General features: G+C 44.8%; 1 long non-coding RNA gene across 2 annotated transcripts; it reads right to left on the minus strand.

Moving 5' to 3' along the window:
* Positions 1–983: 983 nt before the first annotated feature.
* On the minus strand, positions 984–11972 carry LOC118994157 (uncharacterized). 2 transcript variants are annotated; one of them, XR_005067996.1, is made up of 3 exons: positions 11799–11972; positions 8375–8546; positions 984–1372 (listed from the first exon to the last, which is right to left on the minus strand). It is a non-coding gene; the product is annotated as an uncharacterized LOC118994157 (long non-coding RNA). The 2 variants fall into 2 exon arrangements; XR_005067995.1 differs by lacking the exon at positions 11799–11972 and having other exon boundaries at positions 8375–8665.
* Positions 11973–15348: the final 3376 nt, after the last annotated feature.

A 15348-nucleotide genomic window follows, 5' to 3' on the forward strand; every position in this document is an offset into this window, starting at 1 on the left:
CCACTCACCCCTGCTCTGTGATCGGCACCACGCTAACTCAGACGCTGCTGCGGGTCTGGGACACCAGGCCTTCCGGATCTCTGAGAAGGAATTATTAATGGGCCTTTGTGTCTGCTACAAACCAATGGCTAGTCATGATTTTCTCATAGAAATGATTCCTTTATTCCCAATGCTCCAATTTTCTGATCAATTTTAGCACATGGATGGGTGTTGCTCTCTCTCCCTGGACAGGGGGTAGAGCATCCTCCGACTCATGTGGGAAACAAAGCCCTGGCAGCATCCTGATTCCAACACGCCGGGAGCCTGGGGTTCAGAGTCCCGTGTGAGACAACTGAATGCCAGCATCTCTGTATTTTCTAAAGGGAGCCATGAAAATCTTGCATTTATACTAAAAAGTGTTCCCACTTCATTGAAATTCAGGCTTGAACTATCCACCCTGATCACGTCCAGAAGCCCTTTCTCTAATTTTGGAAGCAGCGATCTCAGGAGAGAAGTTTTCCATCTGTCTCCTTCTGAGGCTAAGCTGTTAGTGCAGTTGATTATTTATTACATCTCCCACTTTACGTTAAACTATGATTTTCTTTTTTGCCGAGGTTGGTATAAAAATAGGGTTGGTTGGCATGGCTTCTGCAGAATGATTTTTTAAAACCGCATTTTGTGATGTTGGGGGTGGGGGGCGTGTTGTAATTATTTTCAAACTGCTTTCATCTTAGCCGGTACTCGATACCGACTCTGGCTGTTCACACTCACGCTGCCCTGTATCAGACGTCTGTGTGACTGGTGTATGTGTGTACAAAATCGGCAATAAAGAGCCATGTCTTCCAAAGCTCTCATGTGTGAGCGTATGGGTGTAGGGGACGGGCTGTTTGCCCCCCGAGGCAAGGAGATGAGAAGGGAGCACATCCACACAGCACTCTGCAGGGTCTCACAGACAAAACAACGGACATTCAAAACATCTCCTGGTCCTGCAGGGGAGCCAGAGCTGTGCCAATGATGTGTTTATCGGGGCAAAGCTGCCCAAGCCCCATGGAGAAGGGAGCTGGGCTTCTCAGGCCTGGAGCCTCCAGCTGGCTAGTGGTCCCTGGGAATCCTGGCCTTCTACCCTGGCAGGGACACAGCTGAGAGCACCACCATTTGCTGGGAGTTCACCCAGGGTCTGGAGGAAAGAACTGGACCCATGGCGCCAGCATTCTTGCAGTTAAATCATTATTATTCACTTCTACAAGCAGGAGCGTTCTCTTCCAGGCGGTCCCCGGCCACTCGTGTCATGCTAACAGAGGCTCAGGGATGGTGAAATAGCCGTGAAGGATGGTTATTTCATTGCAGTGGAGTCTGATCATTTTCCGCCCAGCATCTTGTGTTTGGAAGTATCCTATCAGACACAAAAGGAAAAGGTCTGTATCTTTAGCACATAATTAAAGTATCACTTTTCTCAATGAAACATTATCTGAATTATCCCCCCAAAAAGTGTTGTTTACAACAGTGCCTGGAAATGTAACATTGCCAGCTAGAATAGCACAGAAAACGTTAGCTAACGTTAGTCTCCCCATCCCTGCAGTTGTTCCTTTGATGTGCTGGTTGGAATAAACAGGCTTATCTCTCTTGTCATACAACACTGTCTTTCATTTAATGAAGATGTTATTAAGATAAAATCTCTATTCAATTCCGTATTGTACCATATTAACACACACAATTAGTAATGCTTTATCAGTTAAAAAGAAAGATGATGGCTGCTTTTAAGCTAAATTACCTTTATCATGGTAGCACATGAAGGAAACTAAAAATATTTACCCAAGTGTATGCTAATTCTTATTTAATTTTAACACTGCTTTTATCAACCAAATGAACCAATGAATTTTATTAAAGGGAATGTTATTACAGACCAGAGCTTCCAGTACTGCATTCCATCTGCTTTTATTTGTATAATTTTGATGGTTTCCTTTTCTCTTTCATTTCATTTTTAATTAAAAGGAACACATGGAATATTGAACATTTGGGCCTAATTTTAGCAGAATTTGGAATAATTAGACCTATGTTCTTGTTAATATAAAGACTGTCAGTGTTGGGACTGCAGGGCTGTGTCTGCTCCTTTGAAATGCACCTCCCCTGCCTGCCAAAGCACACTCCGCAAGTAAGGATGGTGGGGGCGGGGGTGTTAGGGGCATTGCCACGACCTTCAGACTCCTGAACACAACACGTGGCAACAAAAAATTTTACCTTGGTGATTTTACACTTAGGGAAGCCAAATAATTCCTTTCTATAGCTTAGTAAATGCAGCCTGCAGTACAAAGGAGGCGCATGCTATAGCAGAAAACACCTCAAAATTCAAGCGTTTCTTCCCAGCAAGATGTAAACAAACCTTGCTTCCTTTGGTTCTGGGGCTGCCCTGGGGTTTAGATTCGACTCTCTAATTGTGGGTGTGTATACAGATGGGAGAGGCTGCAATTAAAAAGACTCTTGTATCGAGGAGCTTCTTGACCTTCTTGGACTAAGACTTTCTTCCTAAGCTTTCTTGACCCTTTTTTCCCCTAGTAAAAATCAAGTGTGGTAGCAGTCAGTCAGTGGGAATTACTATATTCTTGGGTGGCAGTTTGCAGTTATAAGATATAAGTTCAAATCTTAGTATATTTTAAAATTCAAATAATAATAAATTTTTTACTTGCTATTCGGAAACCTTGGAGACTGAACTTAAGCTCACCTTTAACTGCTTTTAGAAAAGCAAACTAGGGTGACTGAAGGAAGGGCACCTTGAGAATTGCCTCTCAGTACAGGGCCAAAGAGCAGAAGGCCCCCCAAGCCGGCAGTGAGGGGCGACGGCGTGGCTGGTGTCCTGCGGACACTCAAGAGTACTGGGCAGCACCGCTTGGCTGTCTCTTCACATTGATCTGGTGGTAACTCTGCAGAACTAGACAAACATACCACGAGCCAGGTCCTTTGCACTGGCCCCAAATGGCCAGGACTAATATTAAAACTCATGTGCTTACATAAGAGTCATTCTCAGAGAAATTGTAATGAAAGTATATTTAAAGAAAAAAGTTAGCAGTGAATTGAGTGGTGTGTATTTCACATCATGGGCATTTTATGTCTTGTGGTTAAAAGTCTATTGATCAGGACATCTGAGTGCCGCTAATCTTAGTGTGGACACTTATTCACTCATGCGACTCTGAGCAAGCCAGGTGGTCTCTCTAAGCCTTGGTTTTTTAAATCTGTAAAATGAGGCAGGTAGCTGCCTAATCTATAAAGTATAAGAAATGCTACAAATTCTTCTAATGCTCAAGATCTCCTAAAGAGAGACTGAGAAAATAAAATTGTTTTGAAATTTTTGAAATAATGACACAGTGCAAACTATCATTATCATTTTTTAACTGAAATCTGAGTCATTTTTTACTCTCTCTAAGCCAAAATCATTTGAAGATGTTACTGGAGAGTAAATTAGAAAATGTCTGTGGTTGAAAGGAAAATAATTTCCAGTGCCGGTTCCAAATGGGCATCTCTGACTCTCCAGCTGATGCCGAGGGCATGAATACTCTTACAACCACAAGGTGCTTTGGCAAGTTGGAAACAAATACTTCACATTGAGTTTGTATATACCAATATTCAAGGAGCAGTTTCCTAGTAGTAGAAGCATCATTCTTTTCGATGAGTTACAGCTACCTGAAAGCCCCCTTATAGCGGATAGCCTTATAGAACTTCACAGCAACCCTAAGTAACCATGTAATGGACCCAGAGCCTCTCTACCCCTTCCTTGCATCAGTACTTCACAGCTGTGGAAGACTCATAAAATTCAGAGGTTGGCAATTTATACTTAATACACGTGAAGACCCTGCGTGCAGGGAAGATCTCCACTCCATTAGATGGCTTGAGCATCAGCATCTTCAGTGTACAAGGCTTATCACAGTAAGCCTATTAATTCATTCCTGAGGGACAGAAGGTGAGAGCAAAGCCACTTCAGCGAGCCATTTGCATTCTTTTTTCCTGAGATGAATCCTTCATTTATTTTCATCTTGTAATAATGCACTTGCCAAATATACAAAAATCTCATTTTCTGCCTCTACAGTATATGTGTCTCCTTACTTTAATATGTCTTCTTCTTAGGAAGTAGTATTGTTTCAAAATTGCATTTTAAACAGGAAAAGAAAATCAGTCTCCCTATAATTGGGGAATATAACCAGATTATTTGCAATCAACATGTACTTAATGCCTTATTACCCTAATGGAAGTTATTGTAAGTGATGATAAAATTGTCAGAAAGAAGTTATGCTAAGTGATGCTAAAACTGGCATTATCAAGGAAACACGTGAGAGATATGATCTCTCTGCCATCAGAGGGCACAGCAAGAAGGCAACCAGTCTGCCACCAGGAACCCAACTGGCCGGCACCTTGATTTTAGATTTCCCGGCCTCCAAAAGTATGAGAAATTAATGTCTGTTGTTTAAGCTATTATTAGTTACAGCAGCCCAGGCTTACTGAGACAGAGGCATACAGCAGGTCAGGGACACCCACAGCCAGAGGAGACGTTGGAGGGCAGAGGTGAGATGGGAAGAGCTCAATCCCTATGTTGTCACTATGTTTTGCATGGTTTTGCCCATTTGGTGCATTTCTCTTTGTTCTCAATCTGTGGTTTTTGCTGTTGATCTGTGATTCCCAGGCTTCATATCAGAGAAGGAATCAGAAATGAAATGATGATTCTGTAGGCAGGAGGAAAACAAAAGCAGCGGTGTGCAGGTGTGCACGCGTGAAGGAGTGGGGCCCTCAGGCCAGGAGAGAGAGCTTCTGAGCCTCCAGACCAGGAACAGGGACCGAGGGAGGAAGTGCTCTCCCTGCACCCAGGGACTCGCTCACAAGCGTTTGGTACCCTCGTGACTCCACCACCTCTTTTTATTAATGTTTTTTTTGATAAGTTGAGAGGACAATAAATAAATATGGATTTCTAAATTAGATGCGACCAACTGCAGCTTCTCTCCTAACAGCCTGATGCTGTCTTCACGTTGGCATTAGTGGGGCAATGAGGCAGCTGTGAGCATGTTCCCAAGGGGGAAACACAGCAGTCGTGGAGGAGGAGTTTGCAGGTGAGTCTCCAGCCTGCAACTCCTGAGTGATAATGCTCTTTAAAGGAAAAGCAGTGTGTTTGGAACATCGTCCCTACCAGAATATAAGCTCTGTGCGGTGGCTGCTTTTGTTTAGTCCTTCACCCCTTTCTCCTCAGCACCTAGGACAGGGCCTGGGGGCTGCTCAACAAATAAATACACGTTGCTAGAGGCACACATGAAGATCTCTTCCTGTATTGTAAAAAAAAAAAACAGAGTAACTCACATTTATTTGAGTTACGTATTCAATTGAGGTGATCTCTAACACCTCCACTTAAAAAGGGGAAAAGAAGAAGCCCATCACTTCCAACTTGCAAACCTTCTCATCCTCCCATCATTTTTATTTCTGCCCGTTACCTCTGTCTTTTGAAAGGCCAGTGTTTGGAAGCTCCAGGTCATTTCATTCTTCTTCCACAGCTCATCACATCTCAATAGATGAAAGATCTAGCACATTCTGATCTACAGTGTCCATTTATTCTCTCCACAGTGATCCTCGGCCTGGCCCTCTGGCCTAGGCAGAGGCGCCAGCCTCCTTACTGGTCCCCCTGCCTCCACAGTGCATCCTACGGTCCAAGACTGGACCCTTCTTCCTTCCGTATAGGTGTGATCATTTCCACTCTGTCAGAGTGTGCTAATGTCCCCACTGACCATAAGGCCCTGTGTTATGAACCCCAAACTTGCTGTCTCAGCCTTGCCTTTCCTGGGTGTATGACTTGTTCATAGGGCCTTTTTGGTGCCAGAGACGTTTGACATGTCTGTTTTAAAATGTGGGTTTTACCAAAAACAAAACGAACAAACAAACAAAAATTCCAAGATCACTATCATTTTCTCTACTTCTAGTACATCCTTGCTTTCACTACAGTCCTTTGCAGATTACTCAATGTTGCTTTATCTTATCTCATTCTAATAGTTGATTTCAACCTATATCCTCTTCTGAAAATGGCCTATCAGTTAGTTGCATTGACCTCACTGGACTGCTCAATCCACTGTGGAATGGTGATTAAGGACTTGGAGCTCTGGAATCCAAAAGATCCGGTTAAATCTCTGCTGGGCCACTTAGGGGTTAGAGGACTTGAGAATGTCGTTCTCTTTGCCTCAATCTCTTCATCTATTCACGGGGTTGGTAAGAGTACCAATCTCTCAGGTGCAAAGGTTAAAAGTAATTAAATTTGTAACCGGGTAAGTCTTCCAAATAAAATGAGTTACTTTGGGTTTTTTTTAATCAAAATATCTCTTACTTTCCGCTGCAACAGTGATGTTTGATACGGCTTTGCTAGTCTGCCTGCCTCGAAAGCCAAGACAGCAGTTAAAATGGTTTAAATAGTAGACTTCCTTACCTAGCTCCTCCATTCATTTTTTTGGTTTTTGATTGTGACTATCAGTTAATCTTAAATGTCAAATATCTCTATTTATAAAAGGTGATTATGGGTATCTTCTATCGAATTATAATACATTTCTCAAGGGATATGTATAATATAGAAAAATGTGCTGTTCCTATATGAGTAAAAATGATGATCTTTGAAGACAATGGGATATTCAGAAAGAAGGAGTCACTCTTACTAAAGAGCAGACACATGTACAGGTCTCTGCACACTCTTATCTAAAGAAACTGAATGCATTGGTCTTCCTGAGCAGGTGAACAGAAGAATTTCATTTACAGAATGCCTGTGAGTGACTAGCACATCCCCGTCTTCATAAGGCCTAAGACTAGAGGAGGAAGCAATATGTAATGTGGTAGCTGGTAGCATACAGGTAGAACAGGGAACATGGTCACCCAGAGGGATTGAGTGGGGCCACCATGATTCCCCATGTGACAACTATTATTTTCTACAAGGGCATTTAGAAGGGGACTGTGCACTCTTCTCCCAGTGCCACGATGGAGAACTTTCCTGTAAAACAGATTTCCTTCCCAACCAGGGGATGCAAACATGGAATCTCCTAGCACAGTGGCAAGGATGGTGGTTGCATGGGTGAATTTTGCAATGGGCAAGATCTGCTAAGGTCACCACAGATTGTATTAAGTATCTCCTTAGCCTCTTTTCAAATTGCAATAAACACATGACTGACGACAGCCCTGAACTGGCCAAGAGAGAGAGGACCAGGAATACACCCAACAGGAGAAAGAAATACAGTAGCTGTACAAGAAGAACTAACCTGACCCCAGGGAAATGTGGCTTTTGCCCTCTGCCATGCAGTTGGGATCTCTAAGCCCATGGGATGTCCTGACAGGAGTGTTTTCATTTGCCTAGGAGCTTTGGTCATTGGACAGTGTAATAATGTGATTTATGACAGGGGTTTTGGGGCAGCCCATATCAGTCCTGACCTCCAGAAGGGGCTGGAAACTAAAGGTCAGCCATTCAGGCAATATGTGATCAAGTCCCAGTAAAAACTCTGGACACCAAAAGCTTGGGTAAGCTTCACCCGTTGGCAGTGTTACGAACATATTGTCCCACACATCATGGTCAGGACCCCACTGGGAGAAGACAGACATGGGAGAAACAGCTCCATGTTTGGGCCCCTTCTGGACTGTCTTTGAATCTCTTCCCTGACTGATTTTAATTTGCATTTTTTTGCTACAATAAAACTGTAATCATAAGTAGAGCAAAAAATAAACAAAAATAAAATATGGGTTTTATTATGATTCAGATATGGTGAGGCCAAGTGATTAGGAGCCCCATTAAAAAGGTAGTTTGGTACTCACAGTTCCCAAGTGCAGGGTGCCTGCTACACCAGGCAGGGCCACGTGGGGAAGCACAGAGTTAGTCAGGAGGCAGAGGGAGTGAGGGGAGTGTGTGGGTGGGCCAGAGCTTTTACTGTGGTTCCTTTGGGAAGGAATGGGCGAGGCAGGGTAAGCAAGCATAGGGTCGGCTACTTTGAATAATTTCAGTGGGCTCCAGTGTGCAGGGGATGGAGGGGCTGTGCCGAGTTGTCTGGTGCCTGGCCCTGGGTGATCAGGGCAGGGAAGAGTGTGAGGGCCTCACAGAGGAGGAGGTGGGGACTATGGGCTCTGGTTAGGTTAGTTTGCTTACATGGTGCTCATAGGCCTGAGAATTAGCCCTGGGCAGGAGTAGTCTCTCTGGGCCCATCTAGGCCTCAAGATGTCAAAGTATCAGGAAATACAGAAAACAAAAAACATAGTTAATACTGTGGTCACCCCCCACCCAATCATTAAACCATTGAATAATACCCAGAGTAGTCAGCCTCCCCTATTACTGGGCTTCTCCCCTTTCTCACACCCGCTCCAATGCAGATGCCCCTCCCCTAATTTCCACCCCAGTTCGACTTACCTTTAATTAGCTAGAAAATGCTCAGCAACTGATGGGAAATTACTTGGCCTTTCCCGTCTGCTCCCTGGGGATTGCTGATCCTCACAGTCAGGTGGGCCCCATCCCCTGGTCTCTGGGCTGCAGCCACTTCCATGTCTGAAAGCCTGTCGTGGTCCATTTCCTTTACAATCAGCTATTAAGAATCAAAACCAGTCATCTGTTCAGCTAGGTATTTGCCATTTGCCAATTCACAATGCTTAAAATAGTCATCTCGAGCCATTTTGTTAATTTTTAACGGGCTCTGTCTGTGCCGCTGGACGCCAGTTCCTGAAAGCAGCCACTCTGCTCGGCCTCCTGGTTACTTACGAACTTGGCCAGCCCCCAAAGGCTTCTTTTTTCCATCCCATAGACTTTTATTCCAGCTTTAGAATAACATAAATTCCACCTGATTACTCACTTCCCTATTTTGTTCTCGTTGAGTCATTACTCGCTTTTATTAAAAATGGTGGTGACCCAACTTGCCAACGCACAAAGAAGTAGTTTCCTTCAGCATCTGTATGATGAGCACCCTCTTCGGATCACTTTTTAATTTCACTTATTTTGGGAGAACAAATGTGGACAATAAACAAAAAGATGAAAGTGGGAGATTGTCATTTCTTCTACATGCCTCAAAATTTTTCCTGAAAGGGGTGTATCATTTCACCCTCTTAAACTATTTCACTGTATTTTAGTAGCTTTTTACAAAACATCCCATTCATGTATATAGGACAGAGGTTAAGTAAACTTATTGAAAACTATAATGAAGTTTTATTCTCCAATCTGACATTTAAATAAAAAAAGATTTTTAAAAAGTCTTTATGATTGAATTTTTCTCCCCAAAATTTCTTTCATGACTGAGGATGAAAAAAACCATCAAAGTATACTCTTGATGTCTGCCATTCATCCTAATGGTGCTTTTAGTGCTCTGTAGGTTTCTAGTCTGTGTATAGATGTATAAGAATAAAGGACATTCAGTTTTGAATAGTTAACTGCGGTTAATCCTAAAGGACAAAATCATTGCATAAATTACACAGAACCAGGCCTGGCTGGTGTGGCTCAGTGGATTGAGCACTGGCCTGTGAACCAAAGGGTCAATCAACAGTTGGATTCCTAGTCAGGGCACATGCCTGGGTTGTGGCCAAGTTCCCAGTGGGGGCCATGTGAGAGGCAACCGCACATCGATGTTTCTCTCCTTTTCTTTTCCTCTCCTTCCCCTCTGTCAAAAATAAATAAATAAAATCTTTTAAAATTTTTTCTATAAAAACACATAGAACCAGCAAATGCCAAATTTGCTTATTACTGGAGATGTTCAGTGTGAAACAGAACTTTCTTAAGTGGGCTATAGTAATAACTTTGGCCACTGTGCTAAATAACCTACATAGATTTTTCCATTGAATCTTTAGAATAACCCTGTGAGGTAGGTACTCTGATGATCCCCATTTATCAGATGAGAAAATGGAGCTGAGGCTTAGAGGGCCTGGATACCTTGCCCAGGTTGCCCAGCTGCAGAGCCAATCCCCTGACTGCCTAGGACTGAGGGTCTTCCCCACTTGGCCACCTCCCTCCCCACGCTGCAGCCAGACACGGGCTCACCAGAGGACACAGTTCATCAGTATGATATGCCCTTGAGAAAAATGAAATAATTCACTACAAAACATCCTGGAGATTTGAGAAATAACTGTTGGTGACCATTTGGACTAGGAACTGCAGAACTTCAATTGTACCCACCGTAAGCTCCCTGGGGGCAGGACACATGCGAATCTTCCTTTTCCTATTCCTACCAACCCGCAACCCAGTGCTGGGCATTGGGCAATGCTGAGGAAGCCTTGGGAGGTCACACAAGTCAGAACACCTGGTTTTGACTCTTCACTGTGTGACATCAGGCAATTCACCTAACCTTTGTGGATCTCAGTGTTCTCATTTCTACAGATGGGGGTGAAATCTACTTCCTGTGGTGGGTGTCAAAACAAGTGAGAAAATTATTGTGAAAGTGTTTTGTAAAGTGTTATTAATATAAATATAAGCAATTAAGCGAGGTCCAGTTGAGTTGCAGCATGCTTATGTCTAGGCACAGAGACTTCAAGCTGCCTACTCTCCAGGCAACTTTGCCATTCTAGAGACTCCAATTTCTGAGTCCACACTGGACAGGTTATGGACAATGCTGAAAATAAAGGTGAAATAGGTGGAATACGCCAGGGATTCCCAGCCAAAACTCCTTAGAGCCAAGTGATGCTGCTGGCCATGCTCCGAAGTAGAAGAAACCATAATCTCTAACATTATGGTCACTGTCACTCAGGTGTACCGGTCACTAGATGAGCCATGGCCAGCATGCACTGCTTTGACCTCATGTATAACTGAAGGGACTAAAGTGTACAGAGGCTGAAGGGCTCGTTCAAGATCATGCGGCAAGCGGTGGCAAAGGCAGCCCACTGACCAGTGTGGTCTAACTCTGGAGCCCTCACACCCTGACCACTAGGCTGTGGACTGCCTGGTTTTGCTCTCTGAAAGCTTGAGGAGATTTGGAGAGGTGGAATAGCTGCCTGTCCTCCCCACAGGGGCCCAGTTATGTGGGGATGGAATGCCAGATACTACTGGCTCATTAAGCAATAAACCTTCCTCTGCATGCCCCGTACTCCTCACCCCTCCTCACGTACCTCAGTAGAACAGAGAGAAATGTCACACTCTGGCTGACAGAACTTTGTGGAGGGCAGATTGGTTCATGGCTAGGCCCTGTAAAAATGATGCCCTCAAAGCCTTTGTGAGGACAGATGTGGGCACCCTCGACAGAAGGGAGAGCTGGCCCGGCCTGGACAAGGAGGAGGACCCACAGGGTGGAAGCCTGGGCTCTGCCTGAGGCTGGAGAGGTGGTATTTGTTTTTGTTTTTTTATTAAGGAAATTCTCATAAGATGAACCACTTTAAAGTGCCATCTAGTTCATTCACGTTATGCAGCCATCGTTTCTAGTTCCAAAACATTTTCATCACCTCCAAAGGAGACCTTGTGAGGGAGGTCTTAAAGTCGTAAGGTCTGAAGTAGGTAACGTAACTCCCAACCTCCAGGTCCTCTGGAGGAGCTCTGGTCCTCCCAGGTCCTCTCAGCAGCTTCAGTAGCTTTTGCATAAATGCATTCCAGTGGGGGTCCTAAAGGGGGGTTGCCCCATATCGGGACAAAGGACATAGAGAAAAGGGAGGTAGGATCCAGACCAAGAGTACATCTGGGGTGTTCCAGAGTCATCAGGAGGCCACTGGGGGTTGGGCAAGTCGAGGTTCCACCCCAAGAAAAATGAGGCCTCAGCTGACATCTGTGTTATATAAGCAATTTGTGTGCCTAAGAGGCAGCTTCTCAAGCTCAGCACAGAACACGTCTAGTACATAAAATGCTTTCCTCAGAGCTGTACTCACTGTACCTTGCATCACAGAAGCAACTGTGCTTCAGACAGCCGTGGTAAATTGTCCCAGAAGCAAAAGCTGTTTTCCTATTCGCTCTAGAATCATCTTCAAGACAGAGTCCCATCTCTCATCATTTCTGCCTTGGGCAAAGCTGACAAGGACAGAGAGGAGCCCAGAGCTCCTGGCCTTGCTGGCAGGGGTCCCCTTGGACAGGCACCATCCCCAGCTTCCTGGAGCCACAGAGGAGCAGGCTTCCTTCCACCCCAGACTGAGGCTCAGCTGTGCCCCTCCCCCAGCCTACTCCTCCTGTCTGGAATTTGAGCCACATTTTTTCATTTCCCTCCTGGTGCATTTCTGGTATTTCTTATTTGCTTTTCTGACAAAGTCACTTTGAAAAAGATCTGTATTCTCTGAAACAAGGCATACCTTGCATTCTTGTGCTAAAATTGTGTTTTATTGAGGATTCCCTTATAGTGTGAGTATTTAACGGTCAATCTGCCCTGCCGGGAATGGCAGCAAATATAACTATTGACAGGGGGGAAAAGATGCACTTCCTGAGACGCATTTGGCAAAGTAAATCCAACTTCTTACAAGAAAAGAATGCAATAAATTTTTCTCTATTTTTAGTCACACAAAAATCCCTTTAATATGGTTGAGCTCAAAACTCTGTATTTGTCTTGGTCTGAAGCTAAAGCTGCAGGCTAAGCTGAAAGGACAGAGTATTTGTCCAATGCTATGTATTGGGCTTCCCAAGTGGAGAGAGAGGTTTGCAGGACCCTGAGTGTCAGGGTCACCCTAGAACGGAGACCCTCCAACACACATGGGTGGTCAAGGAAGGGGCTTTCTCTACTCGGAGGAGACTGGATGGGGACAACACCCCCCCCCCCAAGGGCCTGGGAACTCCACTTTTAATGTTCACTCTGCATAGATAGGAGGGGATGATTCTGAATCCAGCCCCTAGGTAATTTAAATGAAAACCCAGTGGCAGGGAGGGGAGGCGTTTATACTGACACGAGAAATGAAGAAAAGGGCTGTGACACTAGGGTCAGTGTAAGACTCTAAGCCTCCCTATTTCAGAGACGTGACTCAGTGGACTTCATTAACAGGAGAGAGCAAGGCCATGTCAAAACCTGAGTCACGTAAAGGCCACACCGTGTCACTGGCCCCACAAGGAACAGAGGCACTGGGGCTCATGAGAGTGACCAGGGAAGAGCATGCTCCCTACCTCGGACATAAAAGTCCCCAGAGGACACACATGTGAGTAACCACAGGGCCCTGAGAGAAACCCAGAGGACTTTTGGTGTGTTTCAGGGGAGAAGGGGGAGTGGCAGGCAAAGGGGCCAGCAGACCCACACGTTCTTGACCACGCCCTTCAGGTTGCTATGTTCTGAGAGCCTCACCTGTACATTCTTACATCAGAGCGACAAAACTGGAATGAAATCCCAACCTTTATAGCTGTCTGCAGTGCAGACATCCTCCAGTTCTTACCATGTGCCGTGTTAAAGAGAAATCTACAGGCCCAAAATGGTGTCTTTGGGGCTAAAAGCCCATGAGATACCATGGCTAGATTTAATACCTGATGTAATCACATTCTCAGAAAAGTAATCTCAGTCAGCAGTTCTGGAGTTTTCTGGACAAGCACCAGTAAAATAATCTGGGTTCTCGCCTTCATCATCCGTAGAAACAAGAGGCAATTTGCGTGGTAAAAACCCTCCCCCGTTGTCCGGCCTGATGATGTCCTGTTCTAAAAGTCATCCTTTCTTTCCTTTGTTAATAATTCCCTTACCTCACTCTTTTTTCTATAAAAACCTTTCACTTTGTACAACCCCTTGGGGTGCCCTTCCAGTGGCTGGATGGAAGGCTGCCCCTGGACCCAGGTACGCCTGGCAGACGGCCCGAAAGGCAGGCGCATCGTGCTATGCCTGGGTGCCATGCTCTGTGCTCCTTCAAGGACCTGAACATGTTTTCTTCTTCCTTTTTTTGACAGATTTTATTGACCTTGTACATGTATTTTTAGACCAAGGGGAAGAGAGGGAGAAAGGGAGGGAGAAAAGCATTGATATGAGACAGAAACATTGACGTGAAAGAGAATTATTGATCGGCTGCCTCATGATTCTACCCTGACAAGACACCAAACCCCACCAGTGCCCTGACCAGGAATTAAACCGAAGACCTCTTGCTTTGCAGGTTGACACTGAACCAACTGAGCCACACTGGTCAGGACTGAACATGTTTTCATTCTGCCCCTGTTGGACCTCAGTGAGGCAAATGAGGCAAAGATGTTCATCTTAAGTGACTCACTCTGAAATCAAGACACAGAGAGACTTAGCCGCTTGTCCAGGGTCAAAAGCCCTGCACAGGAGCACGGGTCCCTTAACTCTCCTTTAGATGGATTTTCCATGGCCCTACCCCCCTGTTGGGATATAGGCATCCAGTTGGAGTGATGCCAAGAATATCCTTTTGAATGTACCTGGAAAGGATACAAATAACTACTTAAAAAAAAAACCCTTCATACACGTAAAGATTACAAGATACCAAGAAACTCCTCTGAAAGATTGCCTAGTATTTACAGCACAAACCAATGGGAAACTGGAAATCAATCAATTTTCAATTGATAGGTCAAACACTTTAATAGTCTTTTTAAAAGGACCTTGTTATCCTCAAGATCTTTAAGTACCTTTTGTCTTCTCATTGTTCTCTAAGTGTAAATAGGGCCACCCTGGGCCCCTTCAATGTGGTCACCAGGTGTGCCTGCCCGTCCAGCAATAGATTTTTATTGGGAAGGCAACAAAACAGCACAACTGTTGTCTTGGTCTCATTTTCCAGCCAGATGTTTTGGCTCATGTAGAGTAGAGTAGGCTTTGAGAGTTTTCTAAGGGAATTCAGTAAGGGATCTGTTCCAAATTTTATGTTCGAAACTTGCACAATTTGAATAATAAGGAGCACCTGAATTCTTCCCAATCCACCACCATTTTCACTCCCTTAAGGACATAAATCAGCAGCTGGCTGTTCTTCCTGTAATGGTGGAGGAACAAAATCCATCCCAAATGTTCCTTTTTTAAATATGAGTAAATCAAATGTTACTGGAAAGGGGACCTGACCCTGAGCGGGTCTGCTTAGGGGCGGCCCGTTAGCCTGTGGGTTCTTGACTTCATGCCAAAAAGATTTCACAACGTGAGTCCGGGTGATTTTTGAGAGGACGTTTACTAAAGTGGGGGACTGTGAAGCAAGGAAGGGCTTAGGGATAGAAGAAGCATCAGGAGAGCCTGAACAGGACTGCTTTGGCTCTCTGGAAATACTAGAAAAGAAATGAGCCTTGGCGGGGGTGTTTTAGCTCACTGGGAAAGCAGAGAAAAGGGGGCCTTTGGGAACTGGGCCAGAGGGTTAGCCAGTTATGAGCTGCTCTGCCCATTGCTCCCTGGTTGCAAATCTTGTGGGGTCCTTTAGGGCATAGAGATGCATGCCTGTAGGGGAAGGAGAGAGGGCAGGGAAAGGCATGGGAGTGCTCCCAGGAAGCAAAATCTGCAAGCCAGGGACCTTCATTCTTAGGGGTTTAAAGGCTGGAGG

Source organism: Sturnira hondurensis, unplaced genomic scaffold (genome assembly GCF_014824575.4).
Source record: "Sturnira hondurensis isolate 20B ecotype Veracruz unplaced genomic scaffold, ASM1482457v3 Scaffold0009178, whole genome shotgun sequence".
NCBI lineage: Eukaryota > Metazoa > Chordata > Mammalia > Chiroptera > Phyllostomidae > Sturnira > Sturnira hondurensis.